General features: G+C 41.2%; 1 protein-coding gene and 1 long non-coding RNA gene across 4 annotated transcripts in view; one reads left to right on the plus strand and one right to left on the minus strand.

Moving 5' to 3' along the window:
- ESRRG (estrogen related receptor gamma) overlaps positions 1–7152 on the plus strand; it is a 519140-nt gene that overhangs the window by 397386 nt on the left and 114602 nt on the right. The gene's annotated exons all lie outside the window — the stretch shown is intronic.
- On the minus strand, positions 59–660 carry LOC140688771 (uncharacterized). The gene is made up of 2 exons (XR_012063585.1): positions 500–660; positions 59–119 (listed from the first exon to the last, which is right to left on the minus strand). It is a non-coding gene; the product is annotated as an uncharacterized lncRNA (long non-coding RNA).

The raw sequence follows: 7152 nt of genomic DNA on the forward strand, positions 1-7152 counted from the left end.
GTTAAGTATCTAATTCTGCCCTAAAACAATTTTCAGGCTCCTTATCATTCTGGTTGCCTTTTTTTTCCCCGTTGTTTTTTACTTAATAAGTGTCCTTCTTAAAAGGATTGTTCTCAGACCTGCACAAAATAATGTGAATGTTTTAGACTAACCACTGCCCACCAGATCTGTTGGCTCCCTTTGATGTTATAGAGCCCCTTCCCAGACCATTGGTGCTGTTAACCTTCTCATCTGCTCCAGTCTTCGTGTATTTTTTCATGACCCATTATCTAGTTTTGACTCCCTTAGGCTTTACTGACCTGATTTTTCAGCCAAATCTTGAATTTTACTTTCAGCCTTATTTGATTTTTTAAAATCATCTTGAATTGGATCTTACAGAATCACTTTGTCACTTTGTCATCTATATAAGCTATCCACATCTTTGCTCATCTGTAAACACTATAATAAATTTGCCATCTTTATCTTCAAGCTGTTGTAATGAACATTGAGCAGGACTCACCATAAAAAATTCCTGATCCACCTCTGGAGTTCTCCTTCCTTGCAAGTTGACATCAGTTCGTTAATACCCATAATTTGAGTATGTAAAAGTACATCCCACTGTGAGTTCACCTAACTCTAATGTCATTCAGCTCAAATTCTTCGAAATTTGCTGTCGTCCACTCCACATGTTCCTGTCCGCAGGATTTAATGGAGATTTGGTTAAGGACCTTGTTGAAAGCACTATCAAGGTGTCAGTGGTGTCCCCTGTATCTCCTGGGAGAACAACCCGTCAGAGAAAGATAGGAGGTTTTTCTTGGGATGACATGATTTGACCTTTAATGTTGTTTTCTTCCTTTTCAAAAGGATTAACTATTCATTACAGAAAATGAATATGGAAAATGCAGAATAGCAGGAGGGAGGAAAATTCACCACCAGAAGGCAACTACTGTTTGTGTTGTGTGCTTGAGTGAGCACATGGTTATAGCGCCCTGAACCTAATTCTCTCCAAAATTTGATAAGGGATGCACATCAGGATCTGTAACTTACCAAATCCTGCGTTTCCCCTTTTCTGGAGAGTCTAGATATGTTTACATCTATAGATGGGGTGCTTCTATTTCCATGGTTTCTCAAAGATTAAAGAAAGCACATCTTTAGTTTCATAAGGACATTATCCTGGTCTTCTGGATGTGATCTTCTCGGGTCTAGTAATTTGGCTTTTATTAAAGAGTAAAGGTTCTCTTCTTATGTCATTTCGTGGTATATTCAGTTTCACCCTGCTCTAGTTAGAGGATCATTTTGTTTGATGGAAGAAACGGGCAAAAACAAACAAACACAAAAGCAGCAGCAACATGGTTTACCATCGCTCGGTCGTCTGGTCGTATTACATGATTTTACCAGCCAGGGCTCTTGGTTGCAGTCAACAGAAATTGACTTCAGTGGACTGAAGCAGAAAAGGAATATACCTGGGCAGGAAAATTGGCAGCTCAGGAGCCGATGGGAATGCTGGAGAAACAGGCTCAGGAAATGGGCAGGGCCCATAGGAAAATGAGTGATTGGACCACAGCTAAGCTTATGCCCAAGAACATCCTCTAAAGGACACTGCGTGGCCACCACAGGAGCTGCTCCCGCCGGCACTGGCTGCTGCTCCTGTTGGCCCTGGAGTGAGTTCTCAGTAGTCCTTCTTTGAATCATATTCCCTATTGGAAGATCAGGCAGGGGTTCTGACTGGCTGGGCATGTGCCTACCCCCTGTTGCTGGGGTTCAGGTTAAGTAGTTTGCGTTGTCCTGTGGTGGGAGGTTGCATTCTCCTCTTCCCCAAGATTCACACACTAGTGGATGCTTGAAATGTAGGAGGCTGGTGCCAGCCATTGCTAAGTAAGTGCATACTTAATATAACCATCTTTCCTAAGCAGACCAGAAGGCAAGACAGTTAAAAAGGACTAAAAGATATTTGGTGCTTTGACATCTTTTATAAGTCTTGGCTAATTTGGCAGTATATATTTCTTATTTATAATTTCTTTTCTTTTTGAATTTTTTTTCATTTTTCTCTTCTTTTACTTACATTTGTTAAAATTTAAATTTGTGAAAGGATGGCCTGCAGCAGGGATGGTGTATTAAAGGTTCTGGCCCAGAACCAAGGTGTACTTGGGTTTGCCTTTTGACTGTACCACTTAGTAACTTTGAGTCTGGAGATCTGGGCTGAAGACGAGACTGTGGGAGCCGTCAGGGTGTGGATGACAATGGCGGCCATGGGAGATTGTTGGAAACATAAGAAGAGGGAGTTCAGGACAGAATCTGGAAATTGCTGATATTAAGTCAAGGATAAGGGATGAGAAATCTACAGGAAATTAAGAGGATCAGAGAGGTGGGAGGAAAATCCAAGAGAATGTGGCATCACAGAGGCCAAGGAAATGCAGGTTTAAGGGGGAGGTGGTTAAAACAAAGTGAAAAGTCATAGAATATTTAATTAAAAGAACTGAAAAGTGTTTTGGAGCTTGACAACAAAGAGGTCAAAGCTGATTCTGGCAAGAACAGGTTTATTAGAATGGTGTGGGCAGAAATCAGGTAGGGGCACTTTGAGGATTGGACGGGATGGCTGAAGCAGAAGTAACGAGCACGGACAAGTGTCCCCCCAGGCTTGACAGTGAGGGGGAAGAGAGAGGGAGGGGGGAATATTGGCCAGAAGAAATGTAACAATAACTAGAATTCATTGCGTTATTAACCATGCCATGTACCTTCCAAGCATCCTACATGTATATGTGTATATACGCTCATTTGATTCTTGCAACAACCTTATGAAGTAGGTATTATTATCATCTTCACTTCACGTGAGAATGCTGAGATACAGAAGTTAGAAGTCTTGCTTGAGGTCACGTAAGTTTTAGGTGCTGGGGCTGGGATTTGAACCTGAGCAGTGCACTCCGGAGTCTGGATCTTAATCACTACAGAATATTGCCTCTGATGTTACCATCTCTATCAACCTAGAGTAGTGTCTTCCTTGAGGGAGGCATGATGTTCTCAGGTGAAAAAATCAGAAGCAAGACAGTATTAAGGATCAACTCAGAGAGAGAACAAATGTTAATAGAGATTTTTTAATTTATTTATTTATTTATTGCCAATAGAACCTCAGTAAAGAGCTTGCCTTAGTGTGATTAGGACAAAAGGGACCATAGGGTGGCATGGGGACATTCCCCATGTGATAAGGACTGATCTGAGGTAGACTCAGTTTAGAGACATTACAGGACAACTGAAGTAGTTTAGAGTTAATGTAACAAACATTGGGAGCTGGTTCCTAAAAAAGGAACAAAGCTATTCTTTCTTGTGAGTTCTAATCCTGTAGAAGTAGTCAGATTAGATGAAAGGGGGAAGAGCCAGATGGCAGTTGGGCTGAGCCGGGAGACAGTTTCATTGGCCTGGGTGTGAGGTGATCAGCGTCTGGTTGAGGGCTGTAGTGTTCAGGGAGGTCATTCTGACAGAATTTACAAAGAAGGGAATGAGGGATTTGGTGAGTGTTTGAATGAGGGCTAGGGGGAGTGGGGCACAGCTTAATAAGACTCAGTTACTTCAAAGAAGCAAAATAAGAATCCAGTGACCAGGAAACAGAATTGGGGAATGCAGGTTGGAAACTAGTATGAGAAGCAACAATTCTCTGAACACATATTTGCTAAGTGCTCTCTCTGTCTTATGAGCTGAATCGTCTGATAAGTACTGAACGTGGATTCAGCATGAGTTGAGTTCAGGTGTGCTGGGTCTCAGGTAACATTGGGGTATCCAAATCAAAGTGACTCTCAGCCGTTAAAACCATGAGGCTGGAATCTGGGTAAGAGTTTCAGGGACCAAGATACTAATTTGAGAGGAGAACAGAGATGAGAGTTGGGTCATGTATTGATTCAAGGAGAACCTTGAAAAAGAGTGTCATTTTTTCCCCTTGTGTCTCTGTGTGAATTTCCATGTGGTATTGAAGGCGGGTATGCTGAATATTCATTTCAAAGTACATTATCTGGTCCAGATAAGGCATAAAATGATGTCTTGATCACCTGTCATCAAATATCTCATGGCACTTTTTTAGAGTCAGCACTTAGACCCCAGGGTCATGGCCACAGTCTACTGTAGGTCACTGTTTCTTACCTCTGGGAAATTTTGACAGGTTTCTTAGAGGTCTGGAATTATGTCTGTTCTAAACTGTCTCCTATTATTAGACACTGTTAAGTATCTGAATGCTTTTTCATCTTTGCAATGATAAGTGAACACAGGAAGAGAAACTCACAGTGTTTCTAGAAAGGAGCAAAGGAAAGTTTCTATTCATAGTTCTAGGAATTTACTCCTCCTCAAATATTTAGTGCCCATCACTACTGCCTATGATTTAGGGGAGAAGGAGACCAAGGCTGCCATTTGATGGTCACTCATGGGGTTTTTGTACCTCTCAGGGCTTTTTTCTAGGTCCTGGTGGAAACGATATTGGCCTAGCATATTTTGGGGAAAAGGAGAGTCTTTCAGATCTTTTCCAAATAATCCTGTTCTGGGAATATGGACTTGGCTAGTCGAGTCTGAGTTATAAATGATGGTTTGCTAGAACAGTACATTTGAGCCACATGGATATACACCCTTGAGCACAATAAATATATACTCTGTGTAGATCTGCCTTTGTTATATATATTGTTTGTGTTTCTGTGCATTTTGCTATGCACGCACACACAAGCTGTTTATGCCCATCCCAGCCTGTAGAGAACACCAGCAAATCCTCACTGTGTTTGTCATGTTTAGTTACTTTAACATCATCCTGTCTGTTAATGTGACATGCGTACATTTTCAGAGCAATATGGTCTAGTTACCCTTGTAAGGCAATCCTTGTAAGGACTTGTGAGCATCTGACTAGTTTTCAGATGTCTTCCTGCCTTCCCTGTACCTTCAGAAACTGATAAAGTTAACTCTTCAGTTTCCTTCGTCATGCAGCAGCACAACTTTGTGCCTGGCACCTTTCCTACTTTGCCAGAGGAGCCAGGGCGGGGATATTTCACATTAGTACTTTTTGGTCTCAGGATGTGGATGTATTGTTCGTAGGGTGCAGAATTTAGCTGGATGACAATGAAATCCCCGACATGGGTAATGCTAACCTATACAGTGCTACAAACAAAATCTGTCCTGTTCCCTGTTCTGAAAAGGGAGACTTTAATGATTTCAACTGATGCGAAGTTTCATCATAAGTTGCATTGAACTGGGACTATAGAAGTTAATATTTTCAACTTCTAGGGGGAAAAAAAGAATAATATTGTTAAAATGATGATATCTTCTATAGGAAGGATTTAGGTTAGCTCACATGATTCTAGTCCCCTTCTTTCTGTAGTTTCATGTCTTTAAAAAGTGCGAATCTCATCTAGAAATACGGAAATTCAAATACACTAGTAATTTATTTATTTTGAGACTTCAAAGGGCTCAGATCAATGTAGAGGCTATTTGAAAAAAGAAACCAGTAATCAGTGATTCATATGCATCTAAATTTCTACTTCAGGAAAAGTCTGACCTTATAAACTGAGCTTACAAGAAGCAAAACAGCAGTAAAAGGCATGGCCTACTAAGGAAATAGTTGTGTGCACTAACTACCTTGTGGGGGAAAGCTATATAATATATTAAGTTATATATAAATATTATATGTTTTATAAATATAATTATATATTATATAATGGTTGTATTTATATCATATATAAAATATTCATATATAATTACATATTATACTGTATTTTTTTCTTTGTTTTCTATTGAAGCTATTTAGTAAAAGGGAGAAACACCCATTTTATTAATATCCTAGTGAACAAATTTTCTCACACGTATGGGTCACTTTAATATGAACAGAGAATTTCAAGTACAGAGATTGTGCCCCTAAAGGGCTGTTGATCTGGTTGAGAAAGACCAAAGAACGCCTGGAAGGAAACGAACAAGTCTAAGAGCACAGAAGAGCTGCCATGTAAACAAGGCAGACACTGGTTAGCAGAGTTCGGCTCCTAACCGATTAAAGACGACCGGATTGTTTTAAGAAGTCATTTAGAAGTGGACTTTCTACTGTGTTTAAAGAAATGTTAGTTCTTAGAACTGCAGGGGTCAAGAGGAAGGACTTTCCTCAGGAGTATTTGTTGGGCAGGTGTAACGTAAGTTACGAGTACAACGTAACTTTTTCAGGGTACGGTCAGTATCATTCTGGCTAAAAGCAAGTTTTGTGAAAGGCAAAATTTGGAGATGAGGACGGAGTAGGTAAGGCCCCGACTGTGGAGGGTGTTCCATGAATTCCAGGCCAAATATGTGCACTGAATCCTGTAGACACTGGACATCCGGTTCAGGCTTCTGGACCTTGAGGGGAGTGACAGATGCACGTGTGTTTACGATGGAAGCCTGGAGGGAGGGAAGGCTTGGAGTCTTGTGAGCACATCACGGTGGGTATCTCAGGATATCTGAGGTGTTACACAGTGAGGGTCCACACAAGAGTAGTGGCAGCAGGACTAGAAAGAGACGGACTTGAGAAGCATTTCAAAGGCAGAATCAGCCCGACCCAGTGCCTGACTGGATCTGGGAGTTTTGTTGGAGGGAGTAATAATCAGTTCATCAGAAAAATCAGTGGAGCCGTCTACTGCGATAGATTAACCCTTGTGTGCCATCCGTAGTTCTGAACAGCAAAGCCAAGATGGCTTGGGAGAGTGGCGCTTTGTCTTCTGTGGTTGATGACTTGCCCCCAGATGGCCTGATTAGTTCTGAGACATTCTGTTTCCTCAGAGGACACTGTGGGGCTGGCACTGCTGGGAGCTTCAGGTGTTGACTGGGGATGAGAACTCCCTGAGGGAATCCTTTTCCTAAGGGGTGTGGCTTTATCATCACATAACCTGAACGTGTGGGTTAAGATCTTCCGACATCTCCTTCTCCCTCACCTGGCATCAAAACATAAGCTGCGAGCAAAGGCTATCTTTTGATGTGGAATAATTACTGTGTGTGACCCTTGATATTGCACCTCTCTGTCAAGTCGTGTAAGCACATCGCACTGGATGCTTTTTTTCGTAGTATCATGAGGTAGACAGGAATAATTTTTCAATAAAACATAAAGAAAAGAAAATTCTTTACTTTAAATTGGATAATAAATTGGATTTTTGCCCACCTGGATAGGGTAGGTCAAGGTTAGTGCTTTAAGTG

This window comes from Vicugna pacos, chromosome 23 (genome assembly GCF_048564905.1).
Source record: "Vicugna pacos chromosome 23, VicPac4, whole genome shotgun sequence".
In the NCBI taxonomy this organism is placed as follows: domain Eukaryota; kingdom Metazoa; phylum Chordata; class Mammalia; order Artiodactyla; family Camelidae; genus Vicugna; species Vicugna pacos.